The sequence below is a fragment of the Symphalangus syndactylus genome, chromosome 1 (genome assembly GCF_028878055.3).
Source record: "Symphalangus syndactylus isolate Jambi chromosome 1, NHGRI_mSymSyn1-v2.1_pri, whole genome shotgun sequence".
Lineage (NCBI taxonomy): Eukaryota > Metazoa > Chordata > Mammalia > Primates > Hylobatidae > Symphalangus > Symphalangus syndactylus.
The window spans coordinates 41120137-41134204 of NC_072423.2; the positions used below are offsets into that span (position 1 = coordinate 41120137).

The following is a 14068-nucleotide window of genomic DNA, read 5'->3' on the forward strand; positions in this document are numbered from 1 at the left end:
GGATAGCAGCATTTGGTCTCATGGCATAGGCATTCCGTGTCCTTTCCACTCTTTTCTCTGTGCTATGGGCTGCTACATTGCAGATACTATTTTACCAGTCCAGCCCCAAATTTAACTGGCTTCTCTTAAGGGCCATTACATATTAAGTGACCTAAATCCCTCAAGAAATGGAGCCAAGTTATCAGTAAGTGTACCTTTCCCAGGGTGTCATGGAGAGGTCTAGGGAAGAAGGGGGCTAACACAGGCAATGACTCGCTTCAGTAAGAAGGCAAGAGGACCCTGTCTCATAGAAATGTACATTGATATAATCCCAAGGTTGAAGCAAGACTCAGTCTTGGATTTATCACCACTCCTCTGACCTGTCCTCAAGGCTTCAACCCCTCACCTTGCTTTGTAGGATCACCAGGTGGCTGGGTGGCATTTTGAGGTCTACAGTGCTGACTGGGGACCAGTCAAGTGAAGTTTATGCCCTAGAGTTTAATTTCAAATAGAAATATGCCAGCAGGATCTTATAAACAATGCTTTGAGGCCCTGGCCATTGTATTTTGTTTGTTTCTTGTTTGATTTGGTTTTGTTTTTATTTCCTATTTTTCTGCTTTGGACAAACTTTCTTCCTCCATCCACATGCCCAAGTTTTTTTTGTTGTTGTTATTGTTACTTTCATCCCTCCTTCCTCTGTCTGTCCATTCTTTCTTCTCCTCCTGCATCCAAATTCACTCATGCATTTGCCAAATATTGACTGAGAGGTAGGGGTGAGAGAGAGAGTCAGACAGGGTGCAGCGTATGCAGAGATCCACAATTTAGGGGAATCCAGGATCTGAGTGAGGAAATATGAAGCTGGGAGGAAAGCAGTGGCCAGATACTGAACAACCTGGCTTTCTATTTTATGAGTTTTGACTCTATCCCAAAGCTTATATTATGGAGATCCATTAAGAAAGGGTGTGTGTGTGTGTGTGTGTGTGTGTGTGATGACCTGATTCTGTTTTAAAAAGCTCTGGCTTCCTTATGCCAAGAATGGGCTGGAAGGTGCTGGCTCGAAACAAAGTGTAGACTAACAGAGGGGAGTGGACAGACTGAAGAGAGGTGAAGGAGATAGGATTAGCAGGGCATAGTGACTGTCTCAGTGATGGTGTGGAGGGAGAAAGAGGAGTCAAAGATGACTACCAGGCCGGGCGCAGTTGCTCACACCTGTAATCCTAGCACTTTGGGAGGCTGAGGCAGGCGGATCAACCTGAGGTCAGGAGTTTGAGACCAGCCTGGCCAACATGGTGAGACCCTGTCTCTACTTAAAAAAAAAAAAATTGCTGGGCATTTTTTGTGATTGCCTGTGATCCCAGCTACTTGGGAGGCTGAGGCAGGAGAATCACTTAAACCCAGGAGGTGGAGGTTGCAGTGAGCCGAGATTGCAACACTGTACTCCAGCCTGGGTGACAGAGTGAGAAAAAAATAAAAGATGACTACCAAGTTTTAGCTGGATCACAAGGGTGGATGGTGTTTCTGATAACAGAGAAGAAGCAGCAGCACTTCTTGTTTCTTGTCAGGGTTGATGATGAGTGACTATGGACATGATGAAGGATAGCCTGAGTTAAGGAACGGACCATGAATGTACAGTAGGCACTAATTTGGGGAATTTGTGATTTCTCGTGTAGAATTCAACTGTCCAGATAGAAAGGTGGACATGGAAAAACTGGGCTTTGCAAATGGTCACCCAATTCTTGCCTTCCTGGTCCCCGGATCACCCTTCCTATACCACCACTGGAGAAAGAAGTACAGAACACTAACAAGGTACAAGCACTTTCTACCCTGCCAGGACTTGACTTAAAAGATGACCATGCACAGAACATTGTCCAAGATGCTTGCCTTTCCTCTTTTCAGACATGATTTGGCAGGAATGTAGTCTTCCATTTAGGTGATTAAGGATGTGGCTTGATGTTTCTATTTAGCCTTTATGCAGTGGCCTTCGTGAGTCAAGTCAAATCTCACCAAAGTTTCAAGTGAAAAGCAGTTGTTCCTTGCCCACTGAACTCAAATATTTTATCAAAAGTCTTCATTAAATGCCTAATTATGCAGTGAAAAAATAAATATGAGTCACAGAAAAACATTTAAAGAAACATGTCCAGAATCCATAACTAAAAAACTAGTATAAAGCAAATCAAAGAAGGTAATTTTGGCCTAGGAGTTAGAGGACTAGAATTATTCAGGCCATGTGGCTGAAATGCCTATAGAATAGTGGTTTCTGGCACAGCCTCTCGAGTCAGAATGCCTCGTTCAAATCCTGGCTCTTTCCTTGACTACCTATGCAACTTTGGATTATCACAACGTAATTAATATACATAAAACACTCACACCAGTATTTCACACAGAGGGTAAGTATTAGGTAATGCTGTTGTTATTATTGGTGTTGCTGTTATGAGCTATATACCATGAACAATTGAATTCTATCTTTGGGCAGCAATGTCTTTATTCATAAAATGAGGGCAAGATGTTATCTTTTCTAATTATGTTCTGAAGTGACTTGGGGCTCCTCTGCCCCATCCCATTCTACATTTTATTCATTTTATCCATCACCTTGGGGCTTCATATATGTTTTTACTTGCAGAAAGGGCTCTGAAAAACAAGTTGCAAATCATTAGGCCAGATGGTATAAGGTCTGTCTTCAACAAAAGTTTTGATTCTCTGAGTGAAAAACATGCTCTTGACAATGGATAGTGTGATAAAGTGGTTTCAGAGGAGGTGACCATATACCAGGGGGAGCTTCTTGGAAGAAGTGAGTTGGAAAGTTAAAATCTGGGTGTTTCTAGCAGTTGGTGAACCTGGAAGAGAAGTTGTAATTCCCAACGAGAGGTGAGTGTGGAACATAGATACAGAACCAAAATTATGCAGGGAGAAAAAGTTTCAAAGACCCAAATCCCTACAGTGAGGGAAAGAGAATGAGTAGACAAGGACTTCAAGATAATTTTCTCAAGTTGAAGTTTGATTAAAGTTCAAAGCAATGAACAAGGTGAGAAAAGATGATTGGCCCTATTGAGGAAAGCAGCACTTCATCTATCCTCTTTTTTGCATGGACAGGAAAGCAACGTTCAGAGGAAGAAAGCCCTTGTCCATGGGCACAGAATTAGTCACCAACTCTGGTAGCCATTATTAGCTGCGAACCAACTAGCCATTCCCCCTTTTTCCTTAGCAATAGTAATCCCAACTTTTTAGTTAGGCACATTGCTGATTGAATTAAAGAAAATATTTCTGATATGGCTTGGCTCTGTGCCCCACCAAAATCTAATCTTGAGTTGTAATCACTACACGTGGAGTGAGGGAAGTGATTGGATTATGGGGGCAGTTTCTCTCATGCTGTTTTTGTGATAGTGAATTCTCATGAGATCTGATGATTTTATAAATGGTAGTTTTCCCTGCACTTACACACACTCTCTCTCACTTGCTGCCATGTGCAACGTACCTGCTTCCCCTTCCACCATGGTTGTAAGTTTCCTGAGGTCTCACAAGCCATGTAGAACGTGAGTCAATTAAACCTCCTTTGTTTATAAATTACGCAGTCTCAAGTATGTCTTTATAGAAGTGTGAAAACAAACTAATACAATTTCCTAGCCTCCCTTGGCATTAGGGATGATCCAAAAATGTCCATGCAAGTTAAGGGCCTCCAGGAAAGAAGTTTTAGAGGGGTATAGTCAGCCAATACAGACTATTTTGCCCTCCTCATCTTCACTTCTTCTTGTGTCTCACCACGATGGCTTGGAGTTGCAGTGGTCACCTCAGATCTTAAGGTCACTTTGGAGATGGAACCCATGTGACTAGGAATGGCGGAACAGAAAGGTAGAAAGAGCTTGGGTCCTGGAGATGTGGCATAGCCACCATCCTAGCCCCGTATTGCCTACCTCTGGACTTCCTTTAAGTTGAGAGAAACACGTTCCTACCATATTTAAGCCATTTGGTATTCGAAACCCCATTCCTAGCCATGGAATGCCCTGGCAGAGCTGGTGCTGGCTGGGACCCCAGTGGTCCTTGGTGACCTTGCTCAGCAGTGCTCTTTCCACAAATGACCCCACTACGATCGTGTGTGGAACTATCTTGGTGTGTGTGTGTGCATGAGCAGACATCCACAGCCAAGTAATTTTCAAAGCTGTCAGCTCTGCTCTCCTGCAGCCTCCTGCTCCCCACCGCCTTCTCATTTCCACCAGAGGTAAGTGAGGCTGCTGGTGAGGAGCTTTTTCCTTCTCCCTTTTCTGAATTGTTTACTATATTAAACACTAAATATCCACTGCCCAGAATATTATTATGCTAATATTTCTTGATTTATTTTTATTTTTTATTTGTAATTAAAGAAAAAAAACTATAGGTACAATCTCATCCTTTTTATCCTTTCTGTGAGCCTATTCTACTCCTTCTTCCAAAAAAGCATTCTCTTGAACTTGCATGCATTCTGTGTTTTTATGCTTCTATTATGTATATATCTGAATCCATATGTGATTGATAACATTGTTTTATATGTTTTAAATATGTGTGTAAATGGTATATTAATGTGGTTTGATTTTTTACACAGACCTTGGATTTTTTCAAGATCATCCTTCTTGATGCCTGCATCTAGCTCACGGGAACTCACTGCTGTGCCTGTACAGTGTTTTCCCATTGCTCTATTGATGAACATTTAAATTGTTTTCCAATTTTCAATATTGTAAATAATGCGATAATAAACATCCTCTTAGCTGTCCTATGACACACAGGAGTAAGAGTTTTTCTAGGGATTATATTTACACACAAAACTAGTTGTCATAGGGTATGTATATACTTACTTTTACAAGGTATTTCTAAATTGCCCTCTAAAGAGATAAAAACAATTTGCACTTCCTCTAGGATGGCAGTGCCCATTTCCCATAAAAACTTGGCATTGCTGAACCTTTCAATTTCTGACAGTTGAATAGGTGTGAAATGCTATCTGTTTGCTTTTTAATGGGCATTTCCCTGATTATCAATGATGTAGGCTATGTTTTCATATTTTTATAGGCCATTTTGATTTCCATTTCTGTGAACTGCCTGCTTTAGTATTTTGTTTTTCTGTTGGGCTGTTTGTCTTTTACTTATCGTTGTCCCCATCTGACTCCCTATCCCATATACACACATTTTTGGAGATTAACCCTTTTTAGGTCACACGCATTGCAAACTTCTCCTCCAAATCTCTCACCTGTCTTTTAGCTTTGTTTATGGTGACTTTGTTCCTACACTTGGTCTTAAATTTTAACATAGTCAAATTCACTGATCTTTTTCTTTACTTTTTTTTACTTTTTCTTTTTTAACTTTACTTTTTCTTTACTTTTGTGTTCTTAAAAATTTTTCTTAATCAGATATTATAAAACTATCTTCCTGAATATTCTTTGAATAGTTTAAAATATAATTTTTTACTTTAACTTTTAATCCATCTGGAATTTATTTGCAATATTTTGTGTTATTTTGTATATGAAATTGAGCTCTAATGTTAATTTTCCAATATGAAGAGCCAATTTCTGTGACACTGTGTATCAAACAGTCCGTTCCTTCCCTACTTAGTTGTAATCACCCCATCATGTACCAGTTTTCCAAAATGCCTGGGTCTCTTTCTAGACTTTCTTGTTTATCCCACTGGTCTCTCTATCCCTATACTTCTCTTGCACAATTTTTTCCTGTGCTTTGATGTCTGCAGTGTAAATTCATCTTCTTCATAGTCAGTCTTTTTCAAATTTCTTTGGACTTTTCTTGGCCCTTTGGCTTTCAAATGAATTTTGATTAATCTTTTAATAAAATGCTTCCCTTCTACCTTATTCAACACATACTTCTCTTCCATCTCATTCCTATTCTGAAGGCTACTGCCCTCAAAGATCTAGGTTCCAGCCTTGAATCTCCCACCAAATGCCCATCTATTCTTGTGCAAGTCCCCTAATCTTTCTGGGTTTCAGTTTCCTCACCTGTCAGGTCTGCTTTGCCTATATCACAGGATTGCTGAGCTGATCACATGAGATAAAGATGAGAGATGCTTTGAACAGTTCAAAACACCAAGTTAAAGAGTTAAAAACAATAAACTCTACATGGTCTGAGACAAAATGTGAAATTCAGATTATTTCTCCCCCGGCTTTTTCTATACTTTGTGACACTCCTTTCTGTCAAACTTCCAGTGTTGTGAGATACGAAAGTCTTCTGTTCAGGGTAGAATTATTATGATGATGGGCTGGGGACAGCTGGGATTTATATGACCTGGGTCCCATTTCGGACTCCCTCTTTGTGACTTAATGTAAGGCACTTAAACTCTTCGAATCTCAATTTCTTCACCTTTAAGAAGAATATTAATAATTCTCTCCCCCAAGTAGTGTTGTGGTTTTTTTTTTTTTTTTTTTTTTTTTTTTTTTTTTTGAGACAGAGTCTTGCTCTGTTGCCCAGGCAGGAGTGCAGTGGTGTGATCTTGGCTCACTGCAATGTCTGCCTCCTGGATTCAAGCAATTCTCATGCCTCGGCCTCCCAAGTAGCTGAGACCACAGGAGCACACCGCCACACCTAGCTAATTTTTGTATTTTTAGTAGAGACAGGTTTTCCCCATGTTGGCCAGGCTGGTCTTGAACTCCTCACCTTAAATGATCTGCTGGCCTCAGCCTCTCAAAGTGCTGGGATTACAAGTAGCATTGTGAAATTCAAGAGATTTAGTATAGGTTAAGTGTTACATAAAATGTGAAGCCCTATAAGAATCATGAGGCATTATTATGAATGTTCTTGCTGACATTTGCATGCAGAAAGGACTTACAGAAAGGCAATGATGTTTCTCACCACTTGAATTGAACCATGTAGGATAATCAAAACCATTTTTATCTACAAGTATGGCTGGCCTAGTGTGATGTCTTCACAGTCTTCTAGAAGACGCAGGAAATGTTTTTTAAAAATACTATTTCCTTTAGGCTTTGCAGCCTGGATGTGTGGAAAAGTGGAGGTGGCTGGGGAGTTCGTCTTGTCCATCTGGACAAACAGGAAGAACTATCCTTATGCAGTGCTGGCTCACCACTGACCCGAGGGAGTGAGAACTTGGGGGCTAAAGGGTGCGAACAAATCAGTCTTTGTACCTTCCTTGCTGAGTGTGGATACCATTCAGTTAGACTGAACATTGAGGTCAGCCCTGATGTAATGTGAGAGCACTTCCCCTGGAGTGAGCAGATGGTTTTGCCTTCCCAGCCCCTTAAATGTTTTTAACCCTTGCTACTCAGGTGACCAGAGCATCTTCATTTCCTGCACCAGGATCAGACTTGGGCTTGAGCCAATGACATTCATGGGCCAGATGACTCAAAGCTGTAGTCCACCTGCTTACTGTAACACAGAATGCCCTTTTCCCCACTAAGTTCTTACCCTTTCCTCAGTTCTGTTGAAATAAGATTTCTCACCTGTTCCTCAGCCACTTCCATGGCTGACCATGAACTCTGCTCTTTTGACCACCAGTACCTGCTGAAAGTTGCTGGAATCCTTCTAAGCCAATATCAGGACTACCTGCCCTGCCCTGCCCTGCCCTGCCCTGCCCTGCCCTCAGCCTCTGCCAATGCCACTCCTTTGCTGTTGTTTGGGCAGAACCCTGGATTTGGATGTTGGTATGGATCTTAGTCCCCAGACCTTACGATCTGCTTGTTTTTTTCCTCTGGGGTCCACACCATATCCAACCCAATCTCATTCTGCCATGCTCACGTTATCCTTGCCTGCTCTTGCTCTCATGTTCACACATCCTCAAAGAGTCCACTCTCCTTCAAGGCCATACCTCATTTCTCCTTACACTATAGATGAAACACATGACTCTTTTCCTTCTGATTCCTAAGTTCTGAGTCTAGGACCACTTTGTAGTCAGGTTTAATTCCAGACCACAGCTGACATTTTATTTTTTTCACATGTAAAAGTGAAGCTTAGGTACAGGTATTCTAGAAGTAGCTGTGATTATTTGCTTAAATCATCTTTCATGAATGAAGGACATATTACCCTAGCTATTGGGAGTTGACCTTGGCAGAAGAAAGCTGACTTAGTTACACCAGCAATTCTCCCCAACACACATACACAGGGCAGCCCATGTCCTGTGACTGCTTGATGTGGTCATAGTAATCAGAGAAAGAGTTTAAAGTCTCAGCCCCTCTTGATAACTCTGAGAGGCCATCCCATTTTAGGTATCCCCATGGGATCAGCTGGACCTTGTGATGAGCCCAAAGTCCAGCTCCTCCCTCTGCGTCTTCTGCCTCTTTTAATTCCACTCCTCTGCCGTGGCTGATCCTGAAAGCCCTCTTACTTCCAACACCCACACCTTCATCTCAGAGTTTGATGCTTGGGGACCCCAACCTGCAACAGGTATCCACAACTATTTCTTTGCTCAACCAACCCTCTACTGACTCACCATCTTTCCTCCCCATGGTAGGCAGAATAATGCCCATCTCCACTCAAAGATGCCTGTGCCCTAATCCCCAGGAACTTGCGAATGTGTTGCCTTATATGGCAAGAGGGACTTTGCGGATGTAATTAAAAGTCATTGAACTCAAGATAAGCAGATTATTCTGCATCATTCAGGTGGATCCAGCCTAATCGTATGAGCCCTTAAAAGTGGAAAACCTTTGTTGGCTGTGGCCAGAGATAGACTACAGAAGAATGGTCAGGGAGATGCAATGTTGCTGCCTTTGAAGATGGAGGAAGGAGCCATCAACCAAGGAATGCAGGCAACCTCTAGAAGCTGGAAAGGGCAAGGAAATAGATTCTTTTCAGAGTCTCCAGAAAAGAACCCACACTTGATTTTAGTCCAGTGTGAGCCTTGTCAGACCTCTGACCTACAGAACTGTATGTAAAACAATGAATTTGTGTTGCTTTAAGCCACTGAAGTTTGCCATAATTCATTATAGCAGCAACAGGAAACTGATACAGTCCCTTAGGAGGCATCTTAATACTTGCTCTTTTGCATGATCTTGGACATGCCCTTCACTGGTCTGAGCCTTAATTTTCTCACCTGTAAAACGACAATTTTAGACCACATGCTGAAAAGCCTTTTTCAACCTGACATTTTTCATTCTAACTGTATGGATTACCTACTTTGCAACATTTATCTTTTTATTCTAGCAAGGCAGAGTTTACTTGTCTTTTTGATGATTATTCCGGGAAAACCTATTTGAGATGCTGCAGGAGGCAACGAATGGCCATACAACAGGATGAGGAGTGAGATACTCTTTTTCTTGGTCTGTCTAACTCTTCCGGTCTGTCTTTATGTTGATTTCTAAATTTTCTATTCCATAACTCTTTATGGCCATGGGAAAAATGCTTCTCAGCTGGTGACCAATTTATGAAACAAAGCTGGATGGCTAACAGATTCTGTCGTTTTTCTTTTTGCTAGTGGACTTGCAAATACATTTTTATTTTTTGGTTATGCTGAAAATAATTTGTGAAAAATGATAGTTACCAAGCTTATAAGTGGGATCAAAGGTAGCAGTGTTCTGACTGCTGGTGAAAGTTAACTCAGCCTCTAGGAAAATCCACCACTTTTCAGATTAAAAAAAAAAAAAGTCCCTAGCCTGAATTTTGTCAGGAGAAGTTATAATAAAGTGCCACTGTAATTAAAATACTTATAAACCTGCAAGACACAGCTGTTGTGAAAGGAAAACACGATGCTAAAATGGGATAAAAGGAGACCCTCGTCTGGCTCCCTTGCCCTCCCAGTGGGTATCTAATACAGTTGCCACTCCATTAACTGCTCTGTGTTAAGAAAAGCTGAGCTGACCCCAAAACAATAATGGCAGTAGCAGAATTCTAATGATGACTCTCTTCCACACTTATCTAGATGGTATGCTTTTCAAAGCACTTTCTGTCTACTCACTGGTTTGAGCCCCAAGTTCTCAGTATTTCCCTAAGAAAGTAGGGGAAGTAGAGAGGGTGAACATCATCCGCTTGATTTGACAGATGAGAAAAACATGGCTTCCTTGGAGTCTAAATTAAACTTGTGTCATCACAGCAGCCAACAGCAGGTCTGGGGCCAGGGGCTGGTCTCCATGTTGAGGACTGTGTTGACTATAGCTCATTGCTCCTGGCAGTTGGAGTCACCCAACACAGGGTCAAACACAGTCTCCAAAGACTTTACACTGCAAACCTAGAGACACTGTAACAGTTCTTTTTGCACTCAGTAGAAAAAAAGAAAGTCACTGGAGAATTATTCACTAAAGTTAGCTAGGAAAAGGCCAAAGAGTTGAAGTGAAGAAAAAACTATAAGAAACCAAGAAGTGGATTTCAGACAGTCACCTGCCTACTAGGGTTTGTGATGCTGGCCACACAGTGTTGTTTCCAAACATACCAAACTGGAGGGCACCCATTTTCTCCCCTCTTGGGGCCCCACTCACATTCCTTGGAGAAATTTCCAAGAACCTTCTACATTATGGCCTCTGTAAACTGAAATCACCAACATTAATACTATTTGCTCCTCCTCACCAACCCAGGTGCAATTAGGCTGACCAGCCTTGAAAACAGTAAGATGACCTGAGGTCAGTAGCATGTAGTGGAATAAAAAAGAATAATCTTCCCAGGTATCCCAACACATTTGAACAATGTGGAATTGAGACTGTCTCTTCAAAGATTCCATTTATCTTGGTAAGATGCCATTTTACATTTGGTGTAGTAATATAATTTTGACTTAAAAGGCCAGGGTTTGAGAACTAAGTGGCCACTTTGACTGGGCTATCATATGATCATCATGGTCATTATCCCCTGGTCTCCCTGAGGGTCAGTTCTTTCATCTATGAAACAGAGTGATCATAGTGAGTCTCCTTTTCACTTACAAGGCTGTCATGAGAATCAAATAAATAAATGCTAAAGCACTATAGAAGAGATGTTATGATTTTATCTTTGGCAGTCGTGCTAATCATTTTAATAGTAGCCTATTAATAACAATGATATTATAAGAAACAGCAATTGTGGTAGTGTTGGTAAGGCACTTCAGGGATTATTTATATATGTGGCTACTTGCTGGAAAAGCCACCCATGTGTTGAGATAATGTGTATTGTGCTCTTTCTTGAATTATCTCCTTGGGACTTTACAATAACCCCAAGAGGTATGTCTTATTATTGTCATTACACACACACACACTCAAAAAAAAAAAAAAAAAGAAAACCAACCAACCAGCCAACAAACAAAAAACTAAAGCATAGAGAGAGAGAAAGAGAGAGAGAGAGAGAGAGTTAGTTTGAAAGCTAGTGTCTTGAAACCCCAGTGAGTTCTGCTGACTTCTAGCACTGACAGGCAAATCTACCACTTCCAGTGGAGAACAACCTTGAAACCTAGAATCTTTAGGACCTTGTTGCTGGTGGCTTATTGCCTTAACCATGAGAAGGGGATATAGCTGGCATTAGAAGTTCCTCCATATAGGGAAGAACAATTGACCATTCAAAGAGTCATCGATAAGTTAACTAATCCCTGCTCTGTGAGATATGTATGAATGCCATTACAAATTTCCTCAGCAAGAAGGTTATAATGCTATGATCTTTCCTGACAGCACCCACAGTGTGTGCTACCCTTTTGCACGGTGGAATTTTGGGGAAGTAACTACCAGCCAGAGAATACTTCAAGGCCTCTTTCATCAAGGAGAGGCCCATATGATTAGTTTTCACCAGTAAGGTATGAATGAAAGTGATGTGTGCCAATTTTACTCCAAGGTGGGTAGGAAGTGGGGGTGTCACCTTCATTTTCTCCTTCCCAATCAACCCATCTAGATACAGAGGACCCAACATACAACTCAGAGTCCCTAGAAGATGGAGAAACCACACACAATAGGCAGATGGGTTTCTGAACCATCACTTGGACAAAAACTCTTTTGGCTATTATATGAGCGAAATATGATCCATTTTGTTAAGCCATCAAAGTTTGAATGTTATCTGTTACAACAGCTATTCTGTTATAGATCCCAATGAAAAGCGATCCACCAGTATTTCAGACCTAATCCTAATCCTCTGCCATTTTTGAGGCTATTACCCTCCTCCCCCAGTGATGCCAGCACATCCATCTTGAGCAGCTTTCTTTGTGCTTTATATAAGTATAGAACAGCTGGTCCTCTTGTCAAACAACCAATTAATCGATGCCTGGCAAAACAGTAGTTTTTATCAGCAAGTGACCTTAAGATATACTTTATATTGCTGGGGAAATCATTCCAATCCCAAATCAGTGGCATCCCAACTCAGGCCTCCGTGGTGGCATGAGGCAGGAAAACTAATGAAGTATAGAGGCTATTAATGGCTTTATCTTTTCTCTCACCCATTCCCTCTCCTTTTTCAAATTTGCAATTATGTTCAGCAGTGTCAGATCTGTTCATCTATTTTTGACATATAAATAGAACCTATCCCTTTTAAATTTTTCAGAGGAGATGGGCATGTGATTATTGTTACCATTTGTCTGGAAACAACCAGAATGGAGTGGGGAAGACTCAAGGAGGAGATCTTCACAGGACCCACCTCTCGTCACAGCTCCCATGTGGTTGTAATCACCCCAGAGGGAAAAATAATTTCAGTTTTTTATGGTTTAATTATTGGTGATAGCAGCTGTTTTGAAGACAGAAACACAGAAACAAGTTCTAGAACATACTCACGGTTTCCTTGGTCAAAGTGGTGTCAGTGGTTCTATAAAGCTCTTATGAACCTCTACTTAGTTGACTGCAAGTAGTAAGCAAGAGACAATCCTGTAAAGAGAGTGGAGGTCAGAATCAAGAAGTCTTGAGGGTTTAAACCACTTTTTGAAAATATAATAATATTTACTCTTTTAAAAATTATAAACAATACATGTTCCTCTTACAGAAAAAAAAAAGAAAAAAAATAAGGAAATAGGACATAAAACTCATCTGTTATTCCACCATCTAGATACAACTACTGTTAACCCAGGAACACTTAAAGAGTGTTTATGAATATTTATGTATTTATGCAAATATATTTTCTATTGGTCTTAGTTTACAAAACAGGGATCCTATTGTCCTTGCTGTTTTGTGACCTTTTATTTCATTGAATAAGATATTAATGAATATCCTTTGCCGATGAATAAACTTCAACTCTGTGGTAGACAAGTTCTAAGATGACTCCCTTAGATCCCCACCACCTTGTGTTCTCACCATTTTTCAACTGTGTGATCCACTCCATTTGAGTGTGGGCTGAACCTTTGACTTACATCCAACCAACAGAATATCACAGAAGTGTTGGGATATCATTTCTGATATTAGGTTACAAAAAGACTCTATCTTCTTGCTCACCCTCTCTTATTCTCTGGCTTTCTGCCATGGAGCCAACTGCCATGTCATCCACCGTCTGCCCTACAGAAATGCCCATGTGTCAAAGAGCTAAGGGAGACCAGCCCAGGAGGAGCTGAATCCTGCCAACAATCACTTGAGTGAACTTGAGAGTGAATCCTCTCCATGTTAAGCCTTGAGGTGATTGTAGCTCCAGCAAATACCTTCATTGTAGCCTTATGAGAGATCTGAGTCAGAGGATCGAGTTAAGCCAAGCCCAGATTCCAGACCCTCAGAAACTGTGAGATAATAAATTTGTCGTTCTAAGCTGCTAAGTTTTGGTGTAAAACAGCCATAGATAACTGATACAAATCACATAATTTTTAATAGCTACTTCATATTTTAATATGTCTGTACCATAATTTACTCAATCTTTTGTTGCTGCACATTTTGGTTATTTTGTTTTGCTATTATAAACAGGGCTACAATGAATATTATTGTACTTAAACATTGGTACACATTCTTCTTTCCTAAGGATAAATTCCTTGAAGTAGAATAGCTGGCCGTCAATGCGTATGCATTTTTTAAAGCTTTTGATGTGCTATTCCCCAATCACTTTCTGGTAGGATTGTATTCATTTACAGTCCTGCTGTCTGTAGTTCGGAGTGGGTTTTTGGTTAATTTCAACTACTTTATCTTGAGTTGTCTCCATGAAAACCAGTTACAAACCAAAACCGAAACCCCAAACAAGAACCCAGGAAAGAAAACTAAGGTTGAATCTTGAAAACTATGAGATAAATTTGAAGCTAAACAATTTTCAAAGTACCAGTGTTTTGAAA

At 40.7% G+C, this 14068-nt stretch overlaps 1 protein-coding gene across 1 annotated transcript in view; it reads right to left on the reverse strand.

Moving 5' to 3' along the window:
- The window catches only part of SLC14A2 (solute carrier family 14 member 2), a 471086-nt gene that overhangs the window by 183743 nt on the left and 273275 nt on the right, over positions 1–14068 (reverse strand). Inside the window, exon 2 of the mRNA XM_055233428.2 lies at positions 12603–12692. The gene's annotated coding sequence lies outside the window, so the exon portion shown is untranslated. The remainder of the gene's footprint in view (positions 1–12602; positions 12693–14068) is intronic.